General features: G+C 44.6%; 1 protein-coding gene and 1 long non-coding RNA gene across 4 annotated transcripts in view; one reads left to right on the top strand and one right to left on the bottom strand.

Moving 5' to 3' along the window:
* ITGB6 (integrin subunit beta 6) overlaps window positions 1-18,523 on the top strand; it is a 134,420-nt gene that overhangs the window by 21,481 nt on the left and 94,416 nt on the right. The window lies entirely within an intron of this gene.
* Window positions 2,161-11,330, bottom strand: LOC119474033. Its single transcript, XR_005203327.1, has 3 exons — window positions 11,088-11,330; window positions 5,197-5,310; window positions 2,161-2,337 (listed from the first exon to the last, which is right to left on the bottom strand). It is a non-coding gene; the product is annotated as an uncharacterized LOC119474033 (long non-coding RNA).

Here is an 18,523-nt window from a genome sequence, read left to right as displayed (position 1 = left end):
TTTTTTTTGAGACAGACTCTTGCTCTGTCACCCAGGCTGGAGTGCAGTGCTGTGATGTTGGCTGACTGCAACCTCTGCCTCTCAGTTTCAGGTGATCCTCCCACCTCAGCCTCCTGAGTAGCTGGGACTAGAGGCACACACCACCATGCCCCACTAATTTTTATATTTTTTTCTGTAGAGACAAGGTTTCTCCATGTTGCCCAGGCTGGTCTTGGACTCCTGAGCTCAAGTGAGCCACCTGCCTCAGCCTCCCAAAGTTCTGGGATTACAGGCACGAGTCTCCTTGCCCGGCATATGTCTTACTCTTAGTGCCTTACCGTAGGTCGTCTTCAGGTATGTTGTAACAAGTTAGTATCAGTTTATTTTGGTGCAAAAAAATTTTGAAATCCATGTGTTGTTTTTTTTTCTTAATATGCATTTTCTATGAACCTTTGAGATCTTCATAGAAAATAAATTATTTCTAAGAGTTAAAAACCCTACAAGCCATGATATTACAAATTAGCAAAAAGCTAATTCTGGCTATCTCTGCAATGTTCTCATAAGCAAGAAAGCTCAGTACTCTTACATCACCTGGGAAAGTCCCAGAGTTTATGCAGGAAGGGTTGAAATCACTTAAAGTCTGATATTTGTTTTGGAACCGTTATCAATAACATAAGTAAGTAGCTTACGTGTAAAGAGCTCTAAAGGTGTATTTGCAAAAGGCGAGGTTAGAATGAACAAATGCTGTGTTGAGAGAATGCTAAATTTTATAGCTGCATTTTTTTTCTGCTGACTGGGTTAGACCATTTGCATTTTAGAATTGGGAAGAGGACATTCAGAGCATGACACAGACAGAAATCTTCCTATGTCAACTGCAGATTAAGGAAACTTTCTCTCTCTGGGCCTGACTCAGGTGTCTAGAATGTACACCTGCTCATAAATAACAAGGGTATTCAGCAGTGCGGTGATTTTCTCCGCCTGGGTTATTTAGGGATTTCACCTCACTCTGTAAATGATTAGCGTATGTCCTTGTAGAGTAAGTTCTATGATGTGCGAGATAAATTCATGAAGAACATTATCCATTTGTATTATTTCCCTAAGCAGCCAGAGACCAGTGTGGACACAGCATCTTTTGCTCTAACATTTACCCACCTGACAGAGTGTTTCCACTCACCAAGGGCCTTTCTCAGAGGCAAACCATGGGACAGACAGAAGACACTGCCTGTTGTTTTTGTTGTTGTTGTCGTCTTGCCAAATCAGTAGCTGCCTACTGACTATTGTTTTAAAGACTGAGGACTCAGTGACTTTGAAGTCATGAAGAGCAGGAGTCTGGCATTTTTATTTACTTTAATTTTTTTTTGAGACCAAGTCTCGCTCTGCCACTCAAGCTGGAGTGCACTGTAGCTCACTGCAACCTCTGCCTCCCAGGTTCATGTGATTCTCCTGCCTCAGCCTCCTCAATAGGTGGGATTACAGGCACGTACCATCATGCCCAGCTAATTTTTGTATTTTTAGTAGAGATGGGGTTTCACTGTGTTGGCCAGGATGGTCTCGAACTCCTAACCTTGTGATTTGCCCACCTCGTTCTCCCAAAGTGCTGGGATTACAGGTGTGAGCCACTGTGCCCAGCCAACTCTGGCATTCTTGGCCAGAGGGATTGATAGTGTGATTGAGAGTGAGCCATTTGTCTGCTGTGGGCCATAGTATCTTATCTATAACAAAGCAGGACTCTTCCAGCTCTATAAATGTCAAGAGCAAAGCTGATATCGTAAGCACTACCTGTCCAGGTTACTGCATACCTCACCAGGTGAGCCTTGATATAAAGCTGAGGCCAAGTGGGCCAAATGGAACTGCTGGGCAGATTTCATAGGCTCTTTACAATGCTTGTTGAAAGTATCTAATCACAAATCTTTGAAGACACTAGATTTCCAGCTGCCCTTAAAAAATCAAAAGATCTGGCCACATTGGGCCCAAATTCTGATATGATATGGCAACATTTAGCTAGAGCTGGATGGTGACTATTCCCTTTGAATGAGTCATGTGTTCTTCAGTTTGCCACAGTCTCCACCACTCCCTATTGCCGCCTGCATCTATACTTTACAGTATCCCCCTGACTCCTGTAGGCATTTGAAATTCCGATCCTTGCCTCTTCCACATGTAGGTGTATTAACTTACATCTCTTCCACATGTAGGTGTATTAACCTCCACTTTCGGTACCTTTTCTAAAAGCAGACTTTCTGCAGAGACAGATATTAACATCGTGGCATGAAGTAGGTGAGTGGAACACTATTTTCCAGACAGGAGGATCCTGGAGTCCTGGTGAGGAAGGAAGAAGAGGGCCAAGAGGCCAGGGAATACCTGTGGAAGGGCAAAGGATTAAGTAAAGTAGCTCTGTCCAATAGAAATTTAATACAAGCCGCAAATATGAGTTACATATGCAAATGAACATTTTCTAGTAGCCACATTATGAGGAAGTAAAAAGAAACAGGTGAAATATTTAACTGAACATACCAAAATATTTTCATTTCATTATGATTTTCAAAATTATCAGTGAGATATTTTACATATTTTTACATGAAATCTCTGAAGTCCAGTGAGTATTTTATACTTGCAGCTCATCTCCATTTGGAGTAGCCACATTTTAAATGCTCATAGCCACATGTTGGTAGTTGCTACCATATTAGACACACGAAGGTAGAAAATCAAGAAATTATTGACCAGCTTACTAGTTTTGCCTAGAGCCCTCACCAGCTACCTTATGAGATTTGAAGGGAACCACATTTATTGAATGCTCACTATGAACTGTATGTAACAAATACATAACTTATTTCATGTTAGTTTGTGTGTCCCACCACAAAAGACAGCTAGAGCAGAGGGCAAATGCCATTGAAATTGGCCTGATAGACTGCCCGACTGTCTCCTGCTGAGGCATGGCCATGGTATTTCTTAGCCTCAGTTTTCTTATCTCAAAAACTGTTAATAATTGCTTCTATCTTAAGAGGTTATTGTGAAGTTCATGAAAATGCTTTATAAACTGTAAATAACGATACCAGTCTAACAAAAAGAAAAAATAGCTTTATTTTATTGAATTGCCAAGTTCTGTGCTAAGCACTTTGCACATATTATTTGTCTTCAACTGTATAATACCCTTATCAAATTGTACTATTATACGGGTTTTAAAGAGAGCCTGAGATTGAGCCTTATAGAAATTCAGCATCTTATACAAAGTCAACAGGTAGTGAGTGGCAGAGCCTATCACAGCTTTCAAAATAGGGTGTTTGACATTCATGGCACCACCGTAGTTAGACAGAGAGAGAGAGAATGGAGAAAGAGAGACAGAATATGAATCTTATATTGCACTTTCTGAAACATTTGGGTAGGTGTTTTAAAGATGAGGAAACTTGGGGCTGGGCGCAGTGGCTCACGTCTGTAATCCCAGTACTTTGGGAGGCCAAGGCAGGCAGATCATTTGAGGTTGGGAGTTGGAGACCAGCCTAGCCAACATGGTGAAACCCTGTCTCTCCAAAAAAATATAAACTATTAGCCAGGCGTTGTAGTGTGAGCCTATAATCCCAGCTACTCAGGATGTTGAGGCAGGAGAATTGCATGAACCCTGGAGGTGGAGGCTGCAGTGAGCTGAGATCATGCCACTGCACTCCAGCCTGAGAGACAGAGTGAGACTCGTCGCAAAAAAAAAAAAAAAAGCAAGAAAGAAAGAAGCTGGGGTTTTATAATTATATCTAGGATCACACATGTGGCAAACTAATAGCCCAGGTAAATTAAGAATTGGATAATCTCTAGGGTTCTCATTCTGGATTTAAATCCGTTGACCATCTGAGCTAAAGAAATCTCTTAATTATTGAGATTATTTTTTAATTCCCCCAAAGAAGAGTTAATCCCTCTGAAATCAAACCTCTTCAGTGGAGGAAATTAATGTATAGGACTGGCAGGTAAATGCATTACCATTTGGTGACTCTGCCTCTCCTTTGCTCAAATAACTACAATCTGTATGAGTCCATCTTAATTCCTCTTCCTACTTTCTGAGGAGTGAGTTACTGCTTCTTTAATGAGTTGATTTTTCATCAGTTTTTCTAGCTCTAGCCTGACTCATGCAAATAGATAAGAAAGATTATTTGTGACTAAGTTCCTCCATAATTGCATATAGACACAGTGTCAGCCAAGTCATGATTGTCTCAGAAAGCATGTTATTTCTATCCCAGCAAATGGCACTATTTGTGTTAGTCTACTTTTTTTAACTGTGTCCCCACAGAACCTTTTCACCAAGTGGGTCCCTTTTGCCACATGCACACTTAAACCCTTCCCAGACAGTACCTTTGTGTGTGCTGTTCTCCCTGCCTGAAGAAACTTGTCCCTTAGTCTCTTCCACCCAAACCTTGCTTGTCCTTCAAGGACCATTTAGCTGAGGTCAGGGACCCGACTATTTCAGGCATCTATTGCCCATACCTCTCATTTGAGCTCATCTCACCCCTTTGTGCTGCCGTGGAACTAGTTCATTTGTGTTTTCTACCCAATTAGATAAAGGTTCCTTGAAGATGAGGCCCTTGTATCTATAGTGTTTTACATGTCAGCAGTGCTTAAAATATTTTATTGATAAAATGTATGAATGCACTTATTCATAAATGTATGAATAAGTATGTATAAATATTCATAAATGTATGAATACACTTATCCTATTGGGCTGGATGTAAGATGGGTGTGTAATATCTGTTGAATTAAATAAATTTTAGATTTTGGAAACCACATAGAATAGCTCTCAGGGTAATAAAGCCCTGTCATGATTTCAAGGTTCATAATTGTCTCATTCTCCTTTTCTCTGTCACATCCCTATAGACCTTGAATGTGAGTCACTAAATCTTGCTGGCTTTCAAGTTTTCACCTCTGCTTAAGATTACTTTAATAGTGTTGCTCCCCATTTATATTATGCATTGTTAATATACTTAAGCAAAAGGCTGGATTATCCTGCAAAGTATGTAATCAGAGTAATATGAAAAGCAACAAAATTGTAAAGATATTGGAAAACTTTGTTCCTGGTGAAATTGAAAAACGAATTGAAAACTATGACTCAGCTGGCTGCATTTTTTCCTGATATAACAAAGCAGCACAAAATGTACAGTGGCCACGGATAAACTCTTAATGCCCTTCAAGGTAATGAGTAACTACATGTGACTAAGTTGGAATTAGGAGAAAGTCTCAGACCTTGAAAAAAAAACAGTTCCCCTGTGTGGTTAGTTCTGGATACTCCCAGATCCGGGAAAGATTTTCGTATCATACGCTTGAGTGACATCTGCATTCTTATTTGTCATGGAGAACCTGGAAGGAAAAGTATTATCTTTAATTTAAAAGTAACTACAGTGATAAAATTCAGGGATCTATAAATTCCTTGGGCTCCCAGAGGGCCTTCCTCTCATACATTCACCCTTTCACAGGTCTTCTTACATTTTCATCAAGTTCTGTTTGTGAAGTCAACAAACACGGGGACAGTGAATGTTGGCAAAGCAGAACATTCCTTGGGGTCTGGATTTTCAGGTCCTTAAAGAATAGTTTGGGCAGGCAGTTTTCATGAGAACAGTACTCAGACTTACCTTTAAGTAAAACAAATTAAATTCCAATGTGAAGACTGTTATCAGAAATCCCCAAGCCCAGCCCAGCTCCTGAACTCTCTGGACCGCTGCCAAGGGTATTTCAGACAGTAAACAGCACTTTTGGCCGCTTTAATTCACTATACCCGCCTTGGGCTATTTTAAAGTTATTTGACTTGCTAGCTTGTGGAATTGGCTATGGTTTGCTTTCAAAAGCTGCTTCTTAAGTATTTGAAACCAACTGATTGCTCTAGCAGGTTCTCTCCAATCTTCCTGCAGTATCATACGTGTCAGACAGAAGAAGAAAGGAGCTCGTCCCCCTTTCCCCTCCTGTAGGATAAGCCACTCTCCTAACACTTTGGCCACCACCCTGATGCAGGCCACCTGCATCCCAATCTGGTAAGAGGCTTCTGGCTTCCGTAGTTGCCACACAGAAATCCTGGAGCCCCCTCTTTCCTCACACTCAACGTCTAATCAATCAACAAGTCCAGTCAGCTCTGCCTCCAAAGACTCCCAATCTGTTATGGTCTTCAAGTTGGATGTGGTCACCCTGGCCCCATCACCATCCTACCAGATCAGACTCCTGCCTGGTCTTCCTGCTGCCTGTCTTGAGCGACTTCAACCCCTTCCTCCCACAGCAGCCTAAGTTCTCTTTGTGAACACAAACCAGATTATGTTACTCCCCTGTTTCAAACTCTAATTGCTTCCCATTATGCCAAAAGCAGAAAAATGAAGACTCCCCCTTTCCTGGACTCCATCATCAGAGCTCACCAAGCTTAGCCCTGCTCCTTGCCCAAGTTGCTCTTCGGCCTGGAGTCCTCTTTCCTCTGACCTTTGCATGGATGACTCCTCCTTCAATCTAATCTTGACCAGTTACTGCCTCAGGGAGGCCTAACCTCATTTCCTGCTCCAACAGAACCACACAGTTGCCCTCAATCGCATTGCTCTAAATTAATTCCCTGAAGAGCATTTGTCATAGTCTGATATTTTCTTATGTATTGTTTTTAATTAATTTACATAGCATTCATCTTTTCCCATTAGGATCTCTTTCTTTTTCATCCCTGTATCTCCCATATCTAGAATAGAAACTGTCACATAATAGATGCTCACTAAATATTTCTAATGGATTATCAGATAAATAATAAATATCATGGCCACTAGTCATTCAGTGTTGGTATCTATTGAGCATTGCTGCATGCAAGGTTTTAACCTTATGCTACACTGACATGGCCATTTGCAATTTAGGTATAACTTTTACCACATTATCTCATTTTATCCTTTTAGGAAACAGGGTGAGGAAATTAAGGAAAGGAATCAAGGGCATTGCGGCCAAGAAGCTGTAAGCTGCTTTCTGTCTAAAGCCAGAAAAAGGAATATGCATGTTAGAAGCTCGGTGCTTTTCTTACAACAGGCCTAGTTGAGAGCAGAACCCAACCACTGTCTCCAAGTATTTATTTGCGCAGTTGATCTGTATCATCTTGATTTTTAGCTGGAGCATCAAGGAGGAGTTTAATGAACAGTGGATGGACATTAAGGGACAACTGGGGGTGGGGGTTGTAGGATGATGGAAGGAGGCCCAGTAGGGTGTGAGCCCCTAGGGAGCACAAAGCCAGAGCCAGAAACTGAGGAGCTGTCAGCACAGAGGATTTTAGATCCTCAGGTACATGCATAGCAGCTTCAGGACTCAAACTATAAAAAAATTGCACAGGGTGGGGTGAGGGTGTTTTCCCCAGTTCTTTGAGGAGTGCAGCAGGACCGCAGCACAAGAAGGAATGCAGGGAACACAGAGCTCTGGGGCACTTTGCAGGTGAAGCAGAGGCCAAGGGCTAGTTTCGTGACCCTGGAAGACAAGACCTGAGTGAGAGAAGGATCCCAGGGAGGATTTTCATGAGAGATGTTACAGTGCTTTTTTGAGCTGTGCCACAGTGGCAGCCCACGGAACACATCCCTGAGGTCCTCAGAGTTCTGCATGACTGGGGACCCTGAAAGCTCATGGGTGTCCCAGCCAGCAGCTCAGCCACCTGTGCCAAGTGGCTGAACCAGAGACTTGGACCAGAGCAGGGGAATCGAGACACAGGACACTGGGAGAGGGGCAGTTCCAAATGGTTGACAAGCCATGAACATCCAAGAGCTGCCAACTTTTTCTCTGCATACTTGATACATGCTGTGGACTCCACCCCCAAAGAAGAAGATAAATTTGAGAAAGGGGAGGTATGAAAGAGAGGAGTCACACAGGTGGAGCAAGCAGCTAGCTAACTCTCAGTGAAAGTGTCATCTAATTGGCTCCCACAGGCTGGTGAGGCCTAGGAACATTTGGTTACATACCTGCCAAGGAGGCTCAGAAAACAGGTTGAGACCTACCCAGTTGGGAGGCAATTAGAAACCAATGCCAAGAGGAAGCTAAAGGCAACGGTGAGCAAAACAATAGCCCCGTTGTGGCACCCAGCTCTCCACAAGCTGCCAGACACAGCTCCAAGCCCACTGGCCGCTCGGCGTCTGCACTCTGATAGGCATAATTAATTAACAGAAGTTCACTGTAATCACTTCTGCCCTAGGACTGCACGCTGCAAAAGTTTACAAAATACGAAAAAGAGTTTCCTTCATTGCAATGACACTGTAATCTCCCATAGCAAAGAACCCCAAATTGTCAAAAGATCTGTGGCAAAAGGGTTTCATTGAGATTGGATCCATGAAGTTATCTATTTAGGAGTTAAATATAGGCATATGTATCCTGTCTTTCATGTTGCCAGCAAAGAAATTTAAGTTTTGTATATCAGAGGGCAGAGAGTTTAATCTATCTATTCTTATATCCTCAACAGCCTAGCTGGGATCTTGCACACAGTAGGCACTCAGCATCTGTTGCCTGAAAGAATCAAATTCCAAAAAAAAGAAAAATGAGCTTTCTTTCTTTCTGAGTTGGAAGTCCATCTCTAGAGGCAAAATCATAGAGCTTGGCGTGAAAGAGACACATTCCTAATGACACAGAGAGAATCAGGTTCCTTTCATAGTAACCCTCCCTGGAAAAATAAAACAATTCTACCGAAATAAGAGTTGAATCCAAGTAAAATAAGAAGAGAATGAAACAATTCTATCTTTTGGCATAGTCTAGTTGCCCTCACTCTGGAAAAGATTCACACATTTGGTTTATTGGAAACCTCTGTGTGTGTATGTGTACATATGGTTTGTGGGGCGTGTGCACATGTGTGTTTGTGTGCTGTCACCAGAATGGCGGAAAGCATGAGTGTATGGCCATTGATCCCTGAGAATGCCACTGCTAAGCAATTGGAATAAAAGTTCATCAGTGGGCAAGAGTTGAGAGCAAGCAATGGGCTATTAGCCACAGGGGAGTAGCCCAGGAATCTCTGAATAGATCTAAAGGAGCCCTAGGTTAGTGTTAGAAAAGGTGAGTGGGAGGTGGGTCTTTGTGATAAAAGGCGATGACAGTGTTCACTGGGTAGGCAGATGTATGCTGCAGTGAAATGAGGAGCTCACATCTGCATCTCACTTACCCTTCCACAGACAGCCCTCCCTGGGACTGCTCAACACACTAGCTGGGCATCCTAGTCCATGTAGAGTCCAGGCAGTGTCACCACCAGCTCTGGAAGTATGCCTGTCTCAAAGCTTGACTTCATCAAATAAATACCAGGGACTGTCAGGTGAACTCAGATGGTTTTGGGATCGCAGCACGTTGGGGCGTACTGTAATTGTTACTATTGTATCACTACAGCTGCTGTTACCAGGAAGGCAATGTGTCTTTCAGGAAATGTATTAGTCCTTAAGTGGTAATGAGACCTTTTAGAGAATTCAGGCTGCCGGAGACCCTGACTTCAAATTCACAGAATATGTGGCTCCCATGCAACTAGATTTCCTAGAACACCACAGATCTCAAATATCCTGATCCCTTGCCCTGTGAGTGCTCCATGGGCAGCCCATGTCAGGACTTGGTGCCTGCTTTTGGTTGAGTATAGGTAATAACTGCCCTAGTTTGATAGCAAAACAGATTCTTTGCATCAGTTGTTGCTTCTGAAATGATGATGACTCATCTGTCCCTGCTAACTTCAGAGCTGAAGGTGAGTCATCAGAGAGACACGAGGTGGCTGTACAGACCCTGAGGACTCGGGTTTAGTAATTAAAGAGCCACGTCAGACATGACAGGAACAGGCCAGAAGTCCTTAACCACCCTTCCTGAGCTAAGCCCTATTAAGGGCTAGTTTTAATTTAATCTAGTTTTTCTCCCACCACTTTCATTTTTATTTATTACTATCTATTGAGCCAGAAATGGAATGGTCAAAACATTTCCAGGGACGCTGATTTTTCAGGGTATTTACAGTCAGCCTGGAAGCAGCAGGAAGTGGGATTTACAGATTTGCATCACTAGGCAGGCAATTTCCCAAACCTCAAGATTCGAACTTGTTTTTAATTAAATAGATGCATAGGCCTCAATGGGACTAGGTCTCTGAATCCCCTATCGATTGAGAAAAGGAGGATCTCCCTATAGATTGAGATAAGATCCTTAACCCAATGCGTTTGCTTGCCTGAAACAGCACCAACAGTTGGGTGTTCCAGTCACTAAGAAGGATGATTGCAGAGTGAAGTCAGTCCCCGGGAGGTCAGAAAGGACTTGGCAGGTGTGGAGGGTGCTGTCACACGTAGTACTAGGCTTGAAGGAAAAGGTTCTTGCAGCATGATGGGTTTTTTCCGCCATGAAGAGGCAGTATCCATTGGTGATTAAAAGCAGGGCTCATTCTGGTTGTGTTCAAATCCCAACTTCCATTCTACTCTGGCTAACCTTGAGTAAATTACTTAAATCCTTTAAGTGTTTAGGATTCCTGCTTTGATGATGGGGATAATAATAGAACCACCATGAAAGGCGGCTGTGAACAAACCTGCAATGGCTGCTAGTTTAAAAGCCTTATCTGCACACAGCAGATCACCTTACTCCTCTGTTCAAAGCCCTCTCATCTCATCGAGAGGAAAACCTCAGTGCTGTCTAGGACTTTCAAGATTCTGGTTTCCTCCTATTTCTCTGCCCTCCTCTGCATCCGTCTCCCATACTCACTGCCCCAGCCTCACTGGATGGCCTGCTGTTCTTGAGACACAGAACAGCCTCATGGACAACCAGCTGGTTCCTCCTCCTGAAATGCCCCCTCACCCCACGTTGGGCTACTGTATCAAGTCACTTCCTACGAGAGGCCCATCCTGACCACACTAGATGACAGAGAAAACTCCAGCTTTCCTAACTCCTTAAATATTTACTGAATGTAAAGCAGCAGGATCCTAGCTTCCCCCATCGGCCCCCAGCTCTTGCTAGATGGCTGTCTCCAAAAGTCTGTGAGGATCATAGACATGCCCACAAAAAAACAAGGAATTACCACAATCTCCAGTTACCATCTGTCATTCTGAGTTCCCATGGCTCCCTGTTTCTTACTCATAAGCTACAGAGACCCTCCCTGCCATTGCCCATCCTTGGGTGGTAAGGGACCCAGCCAAGGGTACAGGTACCCCTACCTGTCCCCAAGGTCTGCAGTTCTCTGATGCCACAAAAGTGCTGGATGTGGGGCAGAGGAGAGAAGGGCCCCTTTGCCAGCAAGCTGCCCCTGGGCCCTGAGGGAGTTCACTGCTGAGACTGAATGAAGAGTATTTTTATCTGCATTGGTCATTGGCCCTGTGACCACTGGGCTGGAGAGTGGAAAGCATGCCAGCCCTTCCGTCTTCCCTACTTTTCTCCTCTACAGCAGCTTCTTCCCCAGTTCCTCTCTCCAGAAGGAAAAACAAGAGCTTTTATGTCTGTATTGTCTACAAATGCCAACAAAGTCACAGAAATCAACAGCAAGGGTATGTGGGAAACTACTGTAATAAGTGGACAAATCTATGATGTCGAATGTCAACAACACGAATTCTGTTTCCCCAAGTGCCCTGCTATGCAAGACATCTGAATTGAGCTGGCACCTTCCTGCCAGTGGCACACTGTAAGCAGTCAGTACACTTTGACTCTTTCAATTAATACTATTTATCAACATCAGGAGCACAGCGAACAATCCAGCCCTTCCCACAATTCTGAGTTGTTTGCGGATAACTGACTCTCCAGCCTCTCTCTCTAAAGCTATGAGATCAGGCACAAGGACACTGTGAGTGTCATGAGGGTCCTGCCTGCCTCCCAGGCCACCCTCAGCCACCTTCCAGGTGTCAGCTGGATAATCCCTGGCCCAGAGCCAGAGGGAGTAGGTAGGAGGGCCACGAGGTGGGCGCAGGCCTGGTGCTGATGAGCCTGGCTTTTTCCTCCCTCCAGGCTCTAGTGAAAATTTTTCAGGGAAGGGTTAGGTTGCGCTGCCTGGAAGCCTGGGAAGGAGCCGGGCTGAGGCTCACCCTTCACCCACATTCCACCAGGGCAGCCCCACCCACAGCACAAGCCACCACATCAGATCTGCAGGAGACTCCCAGGCCTGGAAACTGGTGGCCGAGGGGATGAAATGTTTGCATTGTTCTGTTTGTTTTGTTTAAAGAGGGGGCATTCCAGCTTGGGGCTAAGCAAAACCATATTAAACTGGGATGGCTTCTTTCACAGAAGACTGAGATTTAAAGTGTCTGCTTCCTTCCCGAACAGAGAAGCCAAACATTGGGGAGCTCCCAGCGAGTCCCTCTGTCTGTCCACTCCAGCCAGCCTGGTTCCCTCCCCGGGCTGCTCCTGTCCACACACTGGTGCCCCACTTCTCTTCTTCCAAAGCCAGGAGAAGCTGAGCAGAGACAGCTCTCAGCCAAGGGCTGCAAAGAGGGTCCTGGGGTGCTAAGTCCTAAACTCATGACACCATGGATGTGGACACCAGCAGCAGCTGGCCACCTCTGATCCCGACAGGGCGGCACTGATGCCATCTACACCACACACCCCCTGGGCCTTCCACCCTGCCCACTCAGAGGGTAGGGGAAAGAGTGGGGCCATTTGTTGAGTCAGTGTCTCTGAGCTCAAGACTGGGTGATCCAGACTGGTCACTCAGTGATGGCAGACCCAGACACAAAGTAAGCAAGACTGTGAGACCCCAAAGGAAGCAGGGACAGGACCAGTTATGACCACGGCTCTGGAGTTAAAAGAAAGATCTGAATTCTGACTTGAGTCACTTATTAGCAGTATGACAGTGGGCATAACAGTAAGCATTGGCTACATTATTTATACAAAGGAAAGAGTAACATGTACTTCAGTGTACCAGTCGGTCGCAGCAGGAAAGAGAAATGACACATTATTTCAACAGAAAGAATTAAACATAAAGAATCATCAAGTGGGTAGAAAGTTGTTAACTAGGCAACTGGAAGGGTAAAATGCTAAGTCTGAGATGTCACTGAGGTGGGAACTGCAGGAAGCAGCTGCCACCCTGAGGGCTGGAGAACAAAGGCAAGGGAGCTAGAATTATTAAAACTGAGAAACTTAGAGGCTTCCTGCAGGGCTGACACCCAGACCTCTGAGGACACGCATTGCTAGGCTGGTACAGGGTTGCCGAGTGGGCATGATGAGACCAGTTCTGTGACAGTTGAAAAACCAGCAAACTAGATTCCACTATTGCTACTGGAATGAACCCACTGCCAGGGAGAGGAACCATTGCCGGGGAGACATTACTAAAACAGGAAGCAGACAAGAAGGAACAGGCCCCTTCTCCCTCCCCAAGACTCATAGTCCTCCTCTGTTGCCCCTATTTGCAGAGCCTAACAGGAAGCAACTGGCAAGGCATCAGTGTGACTTGCAGAGTCTCAGCTTCCGCATCAGAAAGTGGAGTATGGAGGGATAGGTCTTGAGCTCAGAGACATTCGCTTGACAAATGGCCCGTTCTCAGGTGAGATTAAATGTATAGAAAATGCTTAGCACGGCACCAGGCACACAGTAGCATAGCAGATGCCAAATAACTATTATTATTATCATCATCATCACTATTATTTTTTTTATTTTTTATTATTATTTTTTTTGGGATGGAGTTTCGCTCTTGTTACCCAGGCTGGAGTGCAATGGCGCGATCTCGGCTCACCGCAACCTCTGCCTCCTGGGTTCAGGCAATTCTCCTGCCTCAGCCTCCTGAGTAGCTGGGATTACAGGCACGCGCCACCATGCCCAGCTAATTTTTTGTATTTTTAGTAGAGACGGGGTTTCACCGTGTTGACCAGGATGGTCTCGATCTTTTGACCTCGTGATCCACCCGCCTCGGCCTCCCAAAGTGCTGGGATTACAGGCTTGAGCCACCGCGCCCAGCCTATCACTATTATTTTGATAGGTAAGTGGGCTTGGCAATTAGGTGGAAGATAAGACAGGCTCTGTGATAGGCTGTGAGTGGAGACTTATTTCTGGATTTCATTTCTGGCAGTTTCACTGAGAATATGAGATTCAAGGTGTAATGTAAAGAACAAATATGATATCAAATAGTGGTAAGTCTATAAATTAGCCATGGGACTTTGACCTCAAAGGTAAAAGACCTCCATTCCTGTGCCCTGCCCTGGCTCACATATACTCCACCCCTTGCCCAGAGTCATTAACACACTCTTCCCATTTCCAGTCCCTCCCCTGGTCCCACAGTCACTCCTACTACACAGCTCTCACCTCACTAGACTCCTACACCTACAGATTAAAAGCCAGACTCCTAGGACTGACATTTCACATGCCCAGCAATCCCACCTGGGAGCCCAGAGGTGGTACTTTCGCTTGGCTCCAGCCCCCTCCTCCTCATACCAGGATCAAATGAGAGAAACGAGAAGTGGGAAGGAAGTTGGGGGAGGCCTGACCTCCAAGGACTCTCCATTTGGACATCCTAACATCAGCTCTACCTCAGGCTGTCAACAACAGGATTCATAATGGCTTTGCTTCCCACCCACCTCCAAACCTTTAATAGGGCCCTCACACTGAGGAGGTAACATTCTAATGCCCTGAACCCAAGAGGTCTGCTCTGCTCTTCTTCATTGCATTAGTGACTTTCTTCTCTCTCTTTTTTCCTCTCTAATGGCGTCTTTTTTTTATAGCCATCATCTACATCCATCGGCTAAGGCTAAAATAAGCTGCAGTGACAATTCCAAAATCTCAGTGGGTTACAATGCCAGTGATTATGTGTTGCAAATGCATTTTTGCTGCGGGTCAGCTGCAGCTCTACCCCACACACTTTCACTCCATAACCTAAGCTGAAGGAGCACCTCCTATCAGGAACATCACTAGTTTTGTGGCAGAAGAAAAAGAGAAGATGGTGAGACCTTGAAGTGGCTCTTCAAGCTTCTGCTTCTAAGTAGCATGTGTCATGTCCACTCATGTCTTATTTGCTAAAGGCACATGACTTCTGAGTTCAAGAGGAAGATAGGCCCGATACTCTTTATAAGAGTGGCACTGCAAGTCACATGGCCAAGCCTGATATCAGGAAGCATGAATGCAAAATAATCTCCTAGAGAATTTAAATGAATATTTTATGTTCAGTTCCAGGGTACATGTGCAGAATGTGCAGGTTTGTTACCTAGGTAAATGTGTGTCATAGTGGTTTCCTGCACCCCTCACCTAGGTATTAAGCCCAGCATACATTAACTTGAATGAATATTTTGATCAAAACAATCGACTACACCAGCAGTCCCCAAACTTTTTGGCACCAGGGACCAGTGTCATGGAAGACAATTTTTCCATGGACTGGGGGCTGCAGGGTGGGGATAGTTTTGAGACGATTCAAGCATATTGCATTTCTTTTTTTTTTTTTTTGAGAGGGGTTTTACTCTTGTTACCCAGGATGGAGTGCAATGGCGCGATCTCGGCTCACCGCAACCTCCGCCTCCTGGGTTCAGGCAATTCTCCTGCCTCAGCCTCCTGAGTAGCTGGGATTACAGGCACGCACCACCACGCCCAGCTAATTTTTTGTATTTTTAGTAGAGACGGGGTTTCACCATGTTGACCAGGATGGTCTCGATCTCTTGACCTCATGATCCACCCGCCTCGGCCTCCCACAGTGCTGGGATTACAGGCTTGAGCCACCGCGCCCGGCCTACATTTCTTATAAAGAGAGTGAAACCTAGATCCTTCACATGCATAGTTCACGATAGGGTTTGTGCTTCTATGAGAATCCAGTGCCATCACTGATCTGATGGGAGGAGCAGCTCGGCCTTATTATCTTGCCCTATGCTCACCTCCCGCCTTGCAGCCTGTTTGCAAATAGGCTATGGACTGGTGCTGGTCTGCAGCCCGGGGGCTGGGGACCCCTGTACTGCATCAACCTAGTTAAGGATCCCATTACCTCACACCTGGATCCCAAGATGTGATGAAGCAAATCTGATCTGGCTCCTACAGAAGTGTTTCCACAGATCCTTTTGGGTCTCCCTGCCTCTAGCATCTCCGTTTTATATAGACAGCAGAGAAGCTGCCGCACTATACTTCCCTAAATGCTATTATCACCCTGTTACTCCCTGTTCAGAACCTTTGGCAGCTCCCTATTGCCAATCAGTTCAAATCTAAATTCTAAGGCCTAGGGCTTGAGGTGTAGATCCACTGGTCCTCCCCTTCCTGTCCCACTGCATCTTAGCCCCAACTTCCTGGATCTAGCCAGAGGTCTGATGGCTTTTTTCACAACTACTCCAAGATTTTGTCTAGAATGTTAATCTTCCTTTGTCTGTGCTGCTTCTTGTCTCTTCCCACCCCCACCCCACTCTCTCTTTTCCAGTTTGTGTTCTTCAATTTCTTCAAGAGTTGTCTCAAATCCTATCAGAAAAATTTCCTGGAATAACTGTATTCTCTTCTCTCTCTCTCTCTTTTTTCTTTTTTTCTTTTTCTTCTTTTTTTTGAGATGGAGTCTCACTCTGTTGCCAGGCTGGAGTGCAGTGTCACAATCTTGGCTAACTGCAACCGCTGTCTCCCAGGTTCTAGTGATTCTCCTGCCTCAGCCTCCCAAGTAGCTGGGATTACAGGCATGCGCCACCACGCCCAGCTAATTTTTGTATTTTTAGTAGAGAGGGGTTTTCCCCATGTTGGCCAGGATGGTCTCCATCTCTTGCCCTCCTGCCTCAGCCTCCCAAAGTGCTGGGATTACAAGTGTTAGCCACTGTGCCCAGCCACTGCCTTCTTACACACCTCAAAATTCAGAATTACATATCTTTACTCTTGTTTTTATTTTCTGTTTCTAGAATCCTTATGTGTTACTGCAAGAAAAGACCTTGGGGATTCTCCATTCCACACTCACCACCACCCTCCAATTTGATATAAGGAAAGTAAGACCTAGGAAAAAAAGGAGGAGGAAAGTCACTCATTTGTTAAGAAGCTAAATTGGGATGAGGCTTAGGTCTTCCCACTCCTTGTTAGTATTCTCCGTCTACACCAATTTGCCTCTTTTAATTTATATCAATTTCTCCAACAAGATTATATGCTACTTTGGGATAAAGATTTCTCTTATAATATTTTATACAAGACTCTTGACTTATATTACCTCTAATTCTAACAACAACCTTTCAAGGAGGCAATTATTACCATTTTACCAATAAGAAGGCTAAGGGTTAGATAAGGCAAGTAACAGGTCCAAGATCAAATAATCAAGAAATGACAAAGCCAGGGCTTATTGAGTACTTACTGTGTGTTATCACTCAATTCCAAGGAATTAAAATAGGGCTGGGCATGGTGCTTCACACCTGTAATCTCAGCACTTTGGGAGGTTGAGGTGGGTGGACCACTTAAGCCCAAGAATTCAAGACTAGCATGGTCAACATGGAGAGATCCCATCTCTACTAATGTTTCTTAAGTAGATGGGCATGGTGGCATGAACCTGTACTACCAGCTACTTGGGAGGCTAAGGTGGGAAAATCACTTCAGCCTGAGAGATCGAGGCTACAGTGAACCATGATCACACCACTGCACTCCAGCCTAGGCAACAGGGCAAGAGCCTGTCTGAAGAAACAAACAATAAAAAAATAAATAAATAAATAAAAAAGAAAGAAAGAGAAAGAAAGAAAAATCAAAATGCAATTTAGTTAAAGAAACATATGTCACAACTTTAACACAGTTCATTAAAAAATACCAACTGAATAACATATTCAGGACTCTGGGTAGTCATATAGGACAGGCATTGTGGCCAAAGATACTTGAAGAAATATTAGACTTGAACTTGGCTGTTAAGAATGCTAAGGATAAACATAATCTAAGCAGATGTGGTAGGTGGGGGCAGGTATTTCCATGCTGGTAAAAAGTGGCTTGTTTGGGAAATGGGGAAAAAATCTATTTGTCGGGAGGTATAGCTTTCAGAGGAGAGTCATGCACAATTAGTCACAACAGATTGGGGCAAAGTTATGGAAGGCTTTGAATGTCAGGTTAAGGTATTTGGATTTTGTCCTGTAGGTTACAGAAACTCACCAAAGACAGTTGACTTATATAAAGAGTGTTTTGGCCAGTTGCATGCTAGTGGAGGGAAAGGGCTGGGAGATGACAGACCACTTAAAGGCTACTTAAAGTGATTAAAGACCACTTCATCACCTACCTATGAGCTAAGAAGCTTGGCACGGAGCTGGGCAGGCTTTGGAGGGTCATGGAAATCATCTTTTAATCATCAAAAATGATGATTACCATTTGGGGAGGTAGAGGTTGAAAGAGTGAGATGTGAATTTTTTTTAATTGCTTATCAAAAGCAGACAGGCTGTTTTTCTGAAGCATGTGTGGAAGTTGAGGGTATAAAAGCTTGCTCTGGCCGGGCGCGGTGGCTCACGCCTGTAATCCCAGCACTTTGGAGGCTGAGGCAGATGGATCGCGAGGTCAAGAGATCGAGACCATATTGGTCAACATGGTGAAACACCGTCTCTACTAAAAATCCAAAAAATTAGATGGGCATGGTGGCGCGTGCCTGTAATCCCAGCTACTCAGGAGACTGAGGCAGGAGAATTGCCTGAACCCAGGAGGTGCAGGTTGCGGTGAGCCGAGATCGCGCCATTGCACTCCAGCCTGGGTAACAAGAACGAAACTCTGTCTC

The sequence above is a fragment of the Cebus imitator genome, unplaced genomic scaffold, assembly GCF_001604975.1.
Source record: "Cebus imitator isolate Cc_AM_T3 unplaced genomic scaffold, Cebus_imitator-1.0 Scaffold10, whole genome shotgun sequence".
NCBI lineage: Eukaryota > Metazoa > Chordata > Mammalia > Primates > Cebidae > Cebus > Cebus imitator.
The sequence above is the reverse complement of the archived record's forward strand: the minus strand, read 5'-3'. Positions and strand labels throughout refer to the sequence as shown.